The sequence below is a fragment of the Tasmannia lanceolata genome, unplaced genomic scaffold (assembly GCF_043159265.1).
Source record: "Tasmannia lanceolata isolate RefF3 unplaced genomic scaffold, GAP_Taslan_0.1 ptg000015l, whole genome shotgun sequence".
Lineage (NCBI taxonomy): Eukaryota > Viridiplantae > Streptophyta > Magnoliopsida > Canellales > Winteraceae > Tasmannia > Tasmannia lanceolata.
This window is the reverse complement of record NW_027518692.1, coordinates 38445002-38455936: the sequence shown is the minus strand read 5'-3', so window position 1 is coordinate 38455936 and position 10935 is coordinate 38445002. Positions and strand designations below refer to the sequence as shown.

Here is a 10935-nt window from a genome sequence, read left to right as displayed (position 1 = left end):
AGGGATTATTTTTTCCTGCATTGAAATTTCCTGCTTCACTCAATACCTTGCCACAACCATGGTTATAGATTGGAGTTCAGATCTTTGTATGCCATAATAAAAGAAAAAAGGAATTTATCCGATCAGATGTTAATTCAATTTTATACCTCATAAAGCTTGAAAGATTGGATGTTCAATGACCTTAATTCCCCTGAAAATTTGGCTTATAATATGCTCAAATTTCATAAAGGGAACAATGGCAATTAAACAAAGGTGAGTGATATATCAGCCCCTTTTTATTACTAGGGACACCAAGATTTGTGTATCAGTGACTGCAGAGGGCTGATGCACTTCATGTCAGAAGGATTCAATGAGCCTAATTGCCACGTAGACTGCTGCTGGGTGTCCCGAGTAATCAAAAGGGGAGGATATATCACTTTATACCAGGTTAATTGCCATTGTTCCTTGTATAAATATAGTCATAGTTTAGAAGTAATTCTTCAACAAAGGATAAGAATGCACAAATAACAGTGCATCTAACAATGTTCCCAGTTAGGAATTCAATACAAATTGTTCATAAAAAGAATAAAATTAAATCAATAACCCAAGGAAGCATCAACTTCTGAATTTACAATCCATTATTCAATGGACAGAAACCAAAGATTACAAAGATAAGTCAGCCACTTGGCTGGGGAATCTTGGATAATCAAAGATTAGCTAGTAGATCCGGACACCTTCATGATCGCCAAACATGAAGGAAAGATAAATAAGCCTCACCCACCCTATCTTGGATCTCAACAAAAAAACGAGCAAGATACGAGAGGGAACCCTATACATCTTATCACATTAAGGGTCCTATACATGTCTTATCGATCACCTCTTTATTAAGGTCCATATTTTCAAGGAACTTAATTCCTTGATGCACAGCTTGCACTCCAGCTTCATTGGCATCGACTACTCATATTGGACATGCAATTACCCATCTCACTCCTCCCCATTCATCTTTAAGAACTCTCAAATGGCAGAGACCGAGACATGGCCGGTTGACCACACCTCCCCGACTTTCTTCCTACTCATATGGGTACGCACGAAGATGTCCACACGGCTCGGCATTTTTTCCCATGGTTTTGAACTGTCCTCATATCAAAAATGCCAGCAAGTCACTTTCAATACTTAGAAAGTAAATTAACGTAAAAAGTTGATGAAATTACCTCGTCCTCTGCCACTCTTGCATAGCTCTGTGAGCCAGCAGTGTGTACGATTGTTTGTTGTGCTCGGTTGGTCTTATTGGTTACGCAACGATCCTGCAGTGTGAAAACAATAAACATAAATAAGCCTGCAATATTTTGAAGGAAAGAATAATAAGTCTAGATAATATTGAATATTACCTGCACTTGAGGAGATCTCCAATAACCGCAGAGTATTTGATACTGCTCTGCGATCACTCTACCCTCTGGTGGTGGTCATCAAAATTCGGCTTTACAAATTCAGCAATGCCCAAATGATTAAACATTGACATTCTTATTAAAAAAACTAACCAAATCTGGAACATAGATATCCTTGGGTGGAGTTTCAAATTGATCAGCATCAATGCTATCAGAGGCCGCATCCCACTTGGCACGTCTTCAACCTTGAAGATACTTTATATCTCGTTTTAGTTCATTGTTCTCACTCCTTAGAATATTATTCTCATTCCTACCGTGTCAATTTTAGCCCTTAACTCAACTTTCAGGACTTCGTAACCAAGTTTCTATGTGAAGAAAAATCTAACATTATTTAATGTTCCTTTAAGTGAGAGGGTAAGTCATAATAGCAATCCAAAAATCATATATTTCCTATAACCACAAACAAACAGGCACTCAAGAGGCCTCTTCCTTCGCAGGTTCATGAACTTCTTCTTAATCTCCATGTTCATAATCTCATCTGTGATCTTCTCTTTTCCTACAAAATAAAAAAGAAAATTGTCATGAAATACTCTAGATTTACTCATAAAAACAACTCCATCTAATCTTTTGTTGGTTTTTTTTAAACCCTCTTCCTGTATTTTGTCAAAATATGAAACATTGAGATCAAAGATTTCGAGAAGGAAGAAGTTACATACCTGATTCTAAGCTAGGAATGAAGAAGTAGCTTTTCAAAACACTACTATTTCTTCTCTTGAAAACACATTAAGTTTTATAGCCAAACATTAGGGTTGCAACTTGGGTCGGCCGAGAATGAATTCTCCAACCCTAAACCTAACCTTAACAAGACTCTCAATCCAGGACTCGCAATCCGAGGATGGACAACCCAATCCGACCCGGATTTAATTATCCCAACCGGAACCCAACCCAATTTCCCTATTGTTAAGGAAATATTTCAAGATGGCAGCCTGTGAGATTCCCAATCTCTCTAAATGGCTGTGTAAGAGAGATGAGGAAGCCCCAATTAAGATAATATCATCCACATAGAGTAATAAAATGATAACACCAAGGGCCGACCGTCGAATAAACATAGAAGGATCAGACGAGCTGCAGAAGAAACCAAGCTCAAAAAAGAAAATCCGCAAAACGAGAGTACCAAACACGCGGAGCTTGACGGAGTCCATATAGAGCCCGATGGAGACGACATATATGATTTGGTCGAGTGGGATCAACAAAACCAGGAGGCTGACACATGTAGACAACTTCTTTAAGGGAACCAAGAAGAAAGGCATTTTTAACATCCAATTGGCGGAGATCCCATCCAAGAGAATGATCCAAACAAAGGACCGTTCTAATAGTACAAGGTTTGACCACTGGACTAAAGGTTTCATTAAAATTGACACCAGGAGTTTGGTGACACTCAAGTGCGACAAGGCGAGCTTTATAACGATCAATAGTCCCATCAGATTTCTTCTTCAATTTATAAACCCATCTGCATCCCATGGGTATAGATCCAGTCATCGGGGGAACAAGTGACCAAGTACCATTTTTTACCAAAGCATCAAATTCATCACGCATGGCACTACCCAAGATGGATTTGTAGAAGCTTGTTTGTAAGAAGTAGGTTCTACCTCATCAATGGTGGACACAAAACAAGAGGGAATGGGATAACGGGAGGAGAAAAATGGTTTTGGTTTGAGGTGGCCGGTTTTTGAACGGGTGACCATGGAATGGCGCGGTTGAGGCAAATCAGTAGTGAGTGAACCATTGTTAGGTAAGGAAAATGATAGAGGGGGCTCGGAGCTAGCAGCATCGGTGTGGAGATGTTGGGATAAGCTGGATGGGCTTTGAAGAGTGACTGGAGGTTGGCTCGGTTCGATAGGATGCAACACTGGAGTAGTAGAGATTGGTTTTGGTTCAATTTGTTGAGTAACAGAAGGTTCTTTGTTGGTCGTTGTAGCCGGTAATAGCAGCGCTTGACATGAGGGTGGAGCAACCGGGATAGAGGCGGGTAAAGATGTTTGAATGAGCGAACGAGATTCCTCGTCAAGATGGTTGGGGGAGGTAGCACCTGCAAAAGGGAAGTGATGTTCATCAAACACAACATGACGAGATATATAAGTGCGGCCCGTGCTTAGATCGAGGCATAAATAGCCCTTGTAACTAGTAGGATATCTGATGAACATGCAAGCCTTAGTGCGAGGATCCAATTTGTCTTTCGCGTACCCGCCTAAATATGGATAACATGTGCAACCAAAAATGCGAAGTAAGTCATATGTAGGAGGCCAGTTATATAGAACTTCATATGGAGATTTCTTTCCAAGGCCAACACTGGGAAGACGATTGATGATGTGGATAGATGTACGAAATGCATCTAACCAATATAACTTCGGGACATGAGCTGTGAACTTCATAGATAGACCCATCTCTTTGATATGACGGTGCTTGTGTTCGGCAAGACCGTTTTGCTGAGGGGTCCCGGGACAAGAGATCCGTTGAAATATGCCACGAGATTTCAAAAAATTAGTGAAGGCACGAGCAGTAAATTCATGACCTCCATCGCACTGTAAACCTTTAACTTTCATAGCAAACTGAGTTTCAACCATATTAACAAAGGATATAAAGCATTCCATAGTTTCATTTTTTCGAGTCAATGGAAACAACCATGAGAATCGGGAGAAATCATCAACCAACAAGAAATAGTATTTATGGCCAGTGCGAGCCTCTACAGGAGCGGGACCCCAAGGATCAGCATGAACGAGTTCAAAAGGAGAGGCAGTAACCGTAGTAGAAGAAGCAAATGACAATTTATGTGATTTACCCTCTAAACAACTTGAACAAATTTTATTAAATCGTCTATTACCAATGTATGGAATACATTTATTTTTCTGAAGATAACTCAAAACTTTAGAATTAGAATGTCCAAGCCGTGCATGCCATCCATCCATGCTAGTTTTGGCGCCAAGAAAACAGTAGCCGAAGTCCGATGATTGGATGGGGAATAGTTCACCTCTACTCGGTCCCGCGAAGAGAAGTTTCTTTGTCCGCTGATCCTTAATACAAAAACCAGAAACGCTAAATTTGAATATGCAATCATTATCACGAACGAATTGAGCCACATATAATAATTTTTTCTTAATCTGAGGTACATGTAACACATTCTTCAATTTAAACACATGTGATGGAGTAAGTAGAGTTGTGTTACCCGTGCCGGATATCGGTAAACCCGTACCATTTCCGATCATGATTTGATCCATGCCGCGATATTCAAAACGATTTGAAAGACTTTGTCCATCAGCGGTGAGGTGATTTGTCCCGCCAGTGTCGGGGTACCACGCCGTATCCTCCATGCTCATGGCTGCGAAGGAGGATGGAACATCATCAGCCTGGTAGGCGCGGTCCCATCACCTATAGCAATCAAGGGCAGTATGACCACGTTTCCCACATATTTGACAAATATCAATATTGAATGGTTGTCCTTGTCCACCACATGGATTATAACGCCCACCATGATTGTTTCGATATCCATGAGGTGGGCGCTGGAAAAACTCACCACGTGGGTTCGAATTACGCGTAGACAAAGATCCGACAGATCCAAGATGAGTATTGTGGTTACGATCACTAGAGGACATGAAAGCAACGGAGTCAACAAAACTTGTTTTCTTTTTGCCATGGATTCAAGACGAATCTCTTGGGTCATCAGCATCTCAGATAGTTCATAAAAGGAGGGAAGACCTTCTGATCGATTAAGCACCGAAGTGACAAAACTTTTATACTCAAACGTAAGACCATTAAGTGTAGACATCACCAAATCTTTGGAAGATACGGGATGCTGGGCAGATGTCAAGCATCAGAAATGCTTTTGACTTTGGCATGATAATCGACCATCAAGGTCTTGTCTTTATCAAGGTGGATAAGCTGCTCCTTTAAATTCAGCACTCTGGCTTTCAACGTGGAAGCGAACAACCGTGATAGGGACTCCCATGCGTCTTTGGCGGTCTCCAAACCAATGACTTGAGAGAGTGCTTCTTCACTCAGAGTGCCATTGATCCAACTCAAGACAAGTTGATCTGTGCGTTTCCAATCCGTGTAATCAGGATTGGGAGTAGGAAGACCATCTTTCCCTTTGACTAATTTTGCTGGTGCGGAATAAGATCCATCCACAAAACGATTGAGATCTTGAGAATGGAGAGCTGGAACCAATTGGGATTTCCACAACAAGTAGTTTGTTCGATTAAGTCGAACGGACACCAACCCTGAGACCGAAGAGATAGAGATGATGGACGAACTCTTCGATGCCATTTGCAGCAAATAAAGCGTATTGCAAAGAGTGACTTGAGGACCTTTGAAAAAAAATCACCCTTGTAGCTCTGATACCATGAAAAAAACCAGAAAGTATTTAATTTGGAAGAGAACTCCTCATTGCTGAATCAAGGCATGGGAGATATCTTTTATAGTCAAAACTTTACAAGACTATACAAGGCAATACTAATCTGTCACTAGCCAGGTTAGGGAAAAGTCTAACTGTGGTAGATACAAAGATGGAAAATTTCTAACTATAATAAATACAATACAAGGCAGCTGGTCAAGGCAGCCAGTTAATTGATGCTTATTGCCATACGGAGAGCTTTTCAATCTCCCACATTCTAAACATGCACATCCAATGCCAAAATGAAAAGATTCCCCAATCTCTCATATTTGCATAAGCCATTTAGAGAGCTTGGGAATCTCACAGGCTGCCATCTTGAAATATTTCGTTAACACCTATAAAGGGTGTTGTATTTGCATTGCAGTTCATCAGCGACTCAACTAAGAATACATACATTAGGGAAAGAATTCTACTCAACATTAAAAAGATGCAAACCCAACTCAGCTAAGAGCATGTCATCAACACTAATGCAAAACCCACTGAGAATGAAGTTCAACAGTCTCTCCACACTCCATGTGATGTGTTCAGCTTTCCTCCAACCTAGTTTTAAACAAAGTGAAGAGTGCCCTTATCAAGTTATGTTAGTGCAAAGCCGCACGAGGTTGGCACGTTGGTTGGCGTCCTGGGTTTGCTCCCCATAGACGTGAGTTCAAATCCCCCAGGCTCACCTTGCATGCATCCGTAGGGATTAGTCCTGCGCTAAATGCGCGGGGATACCCTATGTCATAAAAAAAGACATGGTAGTGCAGATATGTTCACTTAAAATATAACTGCATCACACCAATATATCTATACCACAGATATGCTGATACCGTATATTGATATATTTCCTGACATTTATAAGCTTGTCCTATTATTATCTAGGTCCAGTTCGCTTTGGATTTTCAGAATTGATTTTGCTTCTAAAACTGATTATTGGACTCAAAATTTAGTTCAATTTGGGTCCACTAATGTTCATTTTGGATTTTTAGAATTGATTTGGAGTTCAAAACTGATTATTGGACCCAAAACCGTGTTTAATTTTGAACCCAATAATAACTAGTTTTGGGCTCGAAATCAATTCTCAAAATCCAAAACAAAAAGGGGCCAAATCAGTTTTGGGCTCAAAATTGATTCTCAAAATCTGAAACTAACAAGGCCTTAACTGCAAAAATTACCATTACAAATGACTTGCTTGGTTGAGGTGACTCAGGATCCAATCACATCGCCTCCATGAAGTAGGAATTGCTAATCAATTTTGATCAGAAATATCGTCTTCAATGGGATGAACCCATTCAAGAATAAGACAAAAGAAGGAAAGGCCCTAATCCAAAATAAATCCGTCTATCCAAAATAAATCCGTCTATCGATACATTTTTATCCAATTAACTTGTTGCTCAACTCATTGACACCTCTACTTATTTCTTCCTTGAAGTTAGGGGTGTCAATGGATCCACTTCGGGTCGGATCCACCTATGTCACAGTCACGATCCATTCAAATTCCTTATCGGTCGGGTCGGAGTAAGATTGTTCTTCAGATCCTACTTTCCACGTCATGATCACGATCCATTTTAATTCGGGCCGTCCATCGGAGTGTCCTATTATGTCCCACTAAACTAAGTAAACAATTAATTTTTTAAAAAAGAGATAGAATGACAATCCACTATTAGTGTGTCTCTATGCATTTTCTTCAACTAAATTAAAAATTTATCTATGTTTAATCTATGTGTATAATCATGCTTGTAAACAATAAAACTAATCAAAATTACATACACAAATATAATGTATAATTATTATCAAAGAATATGATGCATAAAGAACAAAACCCGTCCCTCTTTTCCTTCGTCAAAGTATGAAATGAAACGACTGAAATGAGTGAAATCGCATTCCCATCCGATTCATTAAGTGATAGAGAGGTTTTGACCAAAATATCCTTCATAGAACGGTTAACATTAACAAAATTTGGAGGGTATTTTTGTAAACCATTTCGGATCGTGACTATCCAATGGGCATCTGTGGCGTGCCCATACACAATCTAAAAAATTTTGGATCCCATATTTGATGATCCGAAATATGCCCATGGATCCCATTCATTAACGTTCGGATTCAGACGATCCATCGAACCGTCTGGATCCATTGACAACCCTACTTGAAGTGTAGGTTTTTTATTCCTTGCATGATGCTGCAAAGCGGATGCAAATTAGCAATCAAGAAATAGATTCTCTCGGCCTCTATACAAACAATACTATTAGGGCACATTTGGCCATCATGATTTTTATTCATGATAAATTGGTGTCTCAAAGCAGAGATGAGGGTGAACCTGCTAAAAATCAGGTAACAAAAATCAGGAAACTAGTGTCTTCAAGTGATGAAAAATGGCTAAAAATCACGAAATAAAACACTCTACTCAAAATAGGATCGACTTTTTCCTAACCTTTAGCCATTTCTTAGGCTTATCTCAATCGTGCCCTCAAATCTCTCTCCTTCTCTCACTGCCCTACCCTTCTCTCACCACTTGGAGACACCAATTTATCATATAAAAAAAATCCTGCTGCCAGACATAGCCTTAGTATGTTACTGAAGTAGTGACCAAAATGAACCTGTAACAGTATATAGTTTTGGAGGAGTGATCAATTGAAGGGCGCCCTTGCAAAAACCAGCTAAAAGGGCGCCCCATTGGTCAAACCCACCAAAGTGCATTAATAACATGAACAAGAATGTATGAAAAAGGCGCAGGCATATAGAACAATAAACGCACTTCTTTAAAAAGGACCAATGCCCTTGTAGTTGATTTTTTGCAAGGGCGCCCTTCAGTCTATTTGTTGCAAACATATGTAGTGAGTGTAGTTTAAAAACTCAAAAGACTCAAAAACTATAGGGTCCTCATGTCACTTCCTCGAAAACACTTTAGTTTGATAGCCAAATAGACCTTATCTCTTGCGTGTGAGAAGAGGTCATTTCTCTACGTTATTCATTAGACCAATTGGTTCAAGTAGCACGAAATACAATGTTATGGTAGTATAACTAAGATACGGAGTGCAGAGAAACCTAAACTCTACATTTGGTATTGTTTGCAATGGTGACATAACCAGGTGTAGAAGACTCATTTAACAAAGAGAGGTACGTTGAGTGAGCTGTGTTGATAAGATGCCGAAAATGCCCTTTGCCCCCTTATCTTTTCAATTATTTTGCCAGGGGTAAAGGTCATTTTCGAGATTAGGATTTTTTTTCTTTTTCAAAACCTACTTGGTTGTTGCTTCTCACGGTCACAAGCTCAAGCTCCCGGGACTTCACCTACGTCTAGGTATACTCCTAATCTCTCTTTCCATCAATCTCACTACGAATGATTTTCTTTTTGTTTCTTAAATGCTATAGAATTGGAATCGGCTAGGATTTAGATTGAGTTCGTGTCATGTGTGTAGAACTTAGGGGTGCAACTCGGGTCGGGTTGGGTCGGGTTGAGGCCAACCCAACCCAACCCGAGGAACCCTTTTTCCAATCCAACCCGATTTCCAACCCGGCTAGGTTCAACCCTACCCAACCCGATTTTCAATTAATGCACATTTTTTTGTGGGCCCCACTTTTTTTTTTTGCTCACATTCATACACAGGCATCCACCATATAAAAACTCTTTGTAACTGAACTGAAGGATAAATTTATGTTGAAATTTAAGCACATTTCTAGCTTCAATGGGAAATGTGTTCAGCTGAAATCAGGTTTTAAGCACATATCGGAATTGGAAATCGGGTTTCGGGGGTTGGCTTGCCCGACACCCCAACTCGATTTCCAATTTAGGTTGATTTTTCCCAACCAAACCCAACCTGATTTTAAAAAAAACCCAACCCAACCCAACCCATATTCGGGTTCGGGTTGAACCCGACCCGAGTTGCACCCCTAGTAGAACTGGAATGTATAGCTTAACAGCCCCTAATTTGGAGCTTCTATGATTGAAAAGTCCCTGATTTGGAACTTCCAGATATACCAACTCACTCATTGGAAAATCTATTTGGGTTAAGACTTTTTTTCTAGGTTTATCTGTTACGTGCTTGTATGGTCCCACATAGGGATGGTCACGTTAGAAATTAGCACGTATGTGCATTTTCTTTGTGTCCGGATCGGGTTCGTATGAATTTCTGGGTTTGTGAGTTGCTTTTCCTTTCCCTTTTTCAAGCAGTTCTGGTTTGTCTGGTATATTTGGATTTATTGTTTGTGAAATTTACCAACTATCCTATGTTTTCAAGTCCTGGTTGTTATAGACTGGGACATAACTTTTCTTAGGCATAAGAAAGGCAGATGTATGATGAGTAAATATTGTTCAAACATACGAGTTTTGATATGATGAAAGGTCTTATAGTCCATTATTTTTCAAAAAGTACCCTACGTCCCACACCACAGGAAGATCCAAACCGTCCATAAGATGGGACACAACCCACAAAAATTATTTCCATTGGTTAATTCTAACCATTCAATCTCTAGAGGGTTAGGATCAACCCTCTAATGTGCGGTCTGGTCACATATACTGAGGTGACGGAGAACCCCAATCAAACCCAAATGTGACAATGCTGAACATAAGTTTGACCCATTGTGTGCCCCCCTAGAGCAAATTCTTGGCTCTGTCCCTGGGCATAGAAGAAATAGTGGAGCAAAGTAATGAAGAAAAATGTCACTGAGAGCTAAAGCCACCTGGGAAGCCTCTTGAATTTTTTTTTATCAACTGTTAATATTCTTCTCATGTGACAGTCAAGGGTTATAGAGAAAAGAAAAAGTGAAATAGGAAGAGAGGAGTGGCTCCTTCCTTCGTAAAAGGAATTTGATGACGGAAGGAGAAAAGTGAGGAGAGAGAGATTTGAAATCGGGTAGAGTAGATCTAATCTTGAGGTGTAATCTTTTTTCTCTTATTTTTATAAATTAACAATCAAATAAATCTAATATAACTAAGATCTTGGTTAACAAGAGAAATTAAAATTTTATATATAAGTACGGGCTCATGACAGTATTTTTCAAAAAGTTTTGTATAGGCCACCCCACATAATGATCCAAACCGTCCATTTGATGGGCCACGAAGTAAATAGGTTGTGTCCCCAAAATTCATTTCCTTAGGATGATCTCAACCCCCTGATCTACAGAGGTTCCAATAATATGCAG

General features: G+C 39.8%; 1 long non-coding RNA gene across 1 annotated transcript; it reads right to left on the bottom strand.

Annotated features, from left to right (window-relative positions):
- Nucleotides 1-538: 538 nt before the first annotated feature.
- LOC143847260 (uncharacterized) lies at nt 539-2206 on the bottom strand. Its single transcript, XR_013234984.1, has 4 exons — nt 2081-2206; nt 1368-1920; nt 1191-1283; nt 539-1111 (listed from the first exon to the last, which is right to left on the bottom strand). It is a non-coding gene; the product is annotated as an uncharacterized LOC143847260 (long non-coding RNA).
- Between the last annotated feature and the right edge of the window lie 8729 nt (nt 2207-10935).